At 47.2% G+C, this 4,146-nt stretch overlaps 1 long non-coding RNA gene across 3 annotated transcripts; it reads left to right on the top strand.

The window, feature by feature from the left end:
* Window positions 1-1,107: 1,107 nt before the first annotated feature.
* On the top strand, window positions 1,108-3,125 carry LOC119306233. 3 transcript variants are annotated; one of them, XR_005148897.1, is made up of 5 exons: window positions 1,108-1,291; window positions 1,458-2,064; window positions 2,167-2,208; window positions 2,316-2,609; window positions 2,698-3,125. It is a non-coding gene; the product is annotated as an uncharacterized LOC119306233 (long non-coding RNA). The 3 variants fall into 3 exon arrangements; XR_005148898.1 differs by having other exon boundaries at window positions 2,173-2,208; window positions 2,316-2,419; window positions 2,698-3,050; XR_005148896.1 differs by having other exon boundaries at window positions 2,316-2,419; window positions 2,698-3,050.
* The last annotated feature ends 1,021 nt before the right edge of the window (window positions 3,126-4,146 follow it).

Below are 4,146 nucleotides of genomic sequence, written 5' to 3'. Positions count from 1 at the left end.
GTGCGGAATCTTTTCATAGGTGAAATCGAACCAGGTTTGTTCAAGGTCCTCTTCAGATTTTTTGAGATAAAAACCTCTCACCAAAGGTTCAAATATTGAAAGTTTAGTCCTGAAACGGAGTTCTGCACCCTTTGCAAAACCATCTTTCTCCACATCCACGCGGACTACTTCTCCCAGCCAATTACCAAGAGCTTCACCAAAAGCCTTCGATCGTTTATCCAGTGGGAGATCAGCAACTCTTACCCAAACCTCTATTGAGTCAAAAATCATCTCTGATGGCCTAGTTGCACCATCATAATCCTTAAGCACCATCACATTGAAATCAAATTGCCAAGGGCCGTTGTTAAGCGCATGTTTCCAGTCGCCTTCGCTGCCGAACCAGAAACATGTTCCTCCCGATGATCTTGAACTTAGCCTCCCTGTGAAGGCCCCAAGCCCTCGGCATCGACTTCTCTAACGCACGTTGGTTCATCATCCTCGGCGTGAAAGCTTTTCCGATTGCAGACCACCTTGCAGCCCTCGGTTGGTCCTGCTCATAATCCTTAAACACAAAACCCGTGGCCTCTTTCTCTGTCAATACCAGCCCGTCCAGACGCGCCAAGAGCCCAGCCGCTTCCGCTGACATCTTCCCATCTGCAGGTGACTGCGACGACGATACCCTGCTCGTTCCGCCCAGTGGCGTCTTCATCGAGGAAGCCTCTTGCGCTTTCTGAGTCGACGGTCCCGGTGTAGCCGCCGCCTTCTCCTTCCTCGGCGTAGCCGCCACCTTCTCAGCCCTCGCCGCCACCTGCGACGACGCTAGTCCGTTCCTCATCCTGTCCGCCATGGCACAACCGCGGGAGAACAGATGCACGCCGATCCGCACGTTGGGGGACGCCGCCGTCCCTTCACGTGCCACCGGATTCTCACCACCACCGAGTGAAAAACCCTAACCCTAGCTCTCGAGACAATCGCCAAACAATCGCCTCAATCGCCTCTCCTTGTTTTCCGCTCCAGGTGGACCCGCGGGGCCGAAGGTTGTTACATTGTGATGGGTGCTGCTCATTTTTCCAGTCCTTATACGAAGTTGGAATACATCGGTGCCATGGGCTGGGGTGCTACCTTTGTACATGGGCCTCCCCCATGGGTGCGTGATGCGGGGACATGATGTGCCTCCTAGGCTAATGTTACAGATCGATTTGCATTTACCTCGTTAGAGTTAGACCTATCATCACCTTCTTCCTGGCGCACTGGACATGGGACGGGGCCCCATGGATGGGATGGAGTTCTTCTTCGAAGATGACGATTCGGGGTAATCTTCTGACATATCTTGCAATTTTTGTTCTATTCTGGTATTGGGAATCGATTGGGTGTGTGCGGGGTGTTTGTTCTGGTAGGTTTTTTTAAATCTGAGTCGTCTCCTAAAAATTAGATCTAACTCGGTGTTCGTCTGGATTGGGTTGCACTTTCATTCCTAGGTCGGATGCAGGGTCTATCTTACAAGGGGAAGTAGCTGCAGTGGAATTGGCTGTTGCTTCTATTCATGGGGCTCGCACACGCAATGGAGATTAGATTTCTTCCCATGCAAACAGTGGAGGAATGGAGTCCGGAGAGAACGGAGGAGGACGGCACCCAGAAGAGACAATCATGACAGAGGAGATTATCGATTCATACATCTGTGGTAGCGAGGTGGTGGCCGATTCAATGTCCCCTGAAAATATGAGCGGCCAAAGAAGATGAGACGCAGAGGGAGTGGTCGTCTCAAAATCACAGGGCTCCTGCTGGACACGAAAGGAAGTTTACTTGTGATCTAATCTATTATTTTGTGACTCTGTATAATGGTAGCACATAATGGAGTAAACGAGTCTTCATGTGAAATTGACAAGTGATTATGACATGCAAAGCATCAGATATCTTCATTTTTCTGGTTCAGGATCCCATGTGTGATTCAACAATTAATTGGTGTCCATGTTAAAATTTGCAGAATTAGGATCAGTTAGGATGCAGATGAGAGGGAGAACAATCCCAGCAGAGTGCCTCCTGCGCTTGAGGCTTCGATACATTCTTATGCTGATAACAAGGCAGGTACTGTTGTTAATCCAGCTAGCTTCGCTTCCGTCGAAGAAGTATATGAGTTTTACAACTTGTACTCTTTGGGAGACTGACTTTGGTGTCCGGTATGCAAAGAGCCAGACTCAATGTCCATGGGATAAAGTGCATGCATGCGCGGTGAGTCAGAGCTAAACTGGTTATTAAGTCCTTGTGCCCCAAGATTCTTTTTTTTATTTGCCTGTGTTTCAATGTGCTTATGCGGTCTGGTTCGAGATCATTTGCAGGGTAAACCACTGCAGTCCAATAGCAGATCAAAACGGTGTGGCTGCACTGCTATGATGTGGCTACTGAGATCGGATGATAACGGTTCGTACGGGTGCGAGCATAGGTCAGAAATGATCATGAACTCTCTGTTAACTGTATGGAGAAGTTACATTTTTTTTTGCGTGGAAATGGAGAAGTTACATTGAAAGTCGCATCGACACATGTACACCGGGGACATGGTAAAAGAACAAAGAATGAAAGCACATGCAAAGTTTACAGCATCGTGGCCAGTTTTTTTGGTGTCAGTGAAGGAGGTCCCGTTCACAAAATCTGCCATATTGGATATTTTCTGAATTCCTTTATCGGTTGATTATCTGAATATTTGTTCTTATCTGCACGCAGGATTGCGTCGCTGTGGGTCATGATCTTGAAGAGGGTTGCGGCCACTTCGACCCCTTGTTGGCGTTAATCCCACCGAGCCATGCAGCAAGTTATGAATCGGAGCACATGTTCGACGATATTTGACGGCGCTGCGGCAATTGATGGTGCATGCTCTGAAGACGAAGAAGTCACGAACAAGCCTGCCAAAAAAGCCAGGATAGTTTGACCGCCTAGTGTAGATTTTAGAGCAGGATTGGTTAGCCCTGTTTCATATCTTGTGCACGATATACTGGTGTGTGACTTGTCCTAGTAATTGCCTATGTAATTGCGTCTATCACTCTGCGCTTGGATTCATGTGTCTTTAAAACCGTTTGTCGTTTGATTATTCACCACTTGAAAGAGTGGTTAAGGTCGATGCATGGGGCCTCCGGATCCCTTGTTCTGCTTTCTAGGTCCAAGCATAGTGATGGCACTTGTGCCAGCGCTGCTGGATAGACTCGTCTCCATGGGATACTACTGTTCATTAATTGAGAATACAGTAGCTTGTAAATGACTCGTACCTGAAATACAGGAGAGGAATACCTGCCTGCGGCTGATCCCAATAAAGACAAACGGATGTGATACCGGCCACCAGGTAGCTCGGCCTCCAAAGAGCATTTCCGAATAAGTATTACACATATACTTAAGTACTACTCCCACCGCCGTGATGTAGTGTAAAAAACACTCTTATACTACGATGATTTTAGTATTATGGAACAGAGAGAGTATGACGATGATTTTACGCGGAGATTTGGGTGGGTATTTTGTCTTTTCTCTTTTTCTTTTTATGACTGGTTAAGTTACTTGAATGTGCAATAATTAGGCATATAGATTATATCTTTTTTGATAAATCATATTATTTTAATATTTTGGAGGCCATCGAGGCAACCTGCAAACTCAGGTTCGCTAAAATGCAGCTTTCAAACTAAAAGAAAGAATACCCTAAAAATTAACAAAGAGAAAAAGAAGGTTGGTGGCTATGCCGCGTGTGATAAATGTGTGGATCGACCTCTTTCTCTTGCATCACAAAAAGTAATCTTTTTCCCTTTCTCCTTCTTCCATCTCATACGCGCTTCGCCTCGCTCATTGCCCCGCGAGTATCGCGTGCCCGTCATTGCCTTCCCCATCGTCAGCCTGCTCACCGCTTGTAGCAGAGGCCACCGGTCATTCACTTGCCACAACCCCCGCATGGCCTCGTCGCTCACCGTGCCTCCACCCTTGGTTGCAAACGCCGAGTAGGGTTCCAATATCATCACCAGCCGTCGTCCTAGCACGCCCATCCCAACACCCCATGGTCGCCACTCGCCATTGTCAGTTCAAGGTCTCCAGTTGAAGCTTTTTGAGAAGCCGACTATAGCTTCAAGGAAATATGCCCTAGAGGCAATAATAAAATTGTTATTTTATATTTCCTTATTCATGATAAAGGTTTAT

This window comes from Triticum dicoccoides, chromosome 5B, assembly GCF_002162155.2.
Source record: "Triticum dicoccoides isolate Atlit2015 ecotype Zavitan chromosome 5B, WEW_v2.0, whole genome shotgun sequence".
In the NCBI taxonomy this organism is placed as follows: Eukaryota; Viridiplantae; Streptophyta; class Magnoliopsida; order Poales; family Poaceae; genus Triticum; species Triticum dicoccoides.
Note: the sequence above shows the minus strand (reverse complement) of the source record. Positions and strands in the feature narration are given on the sequence as shown.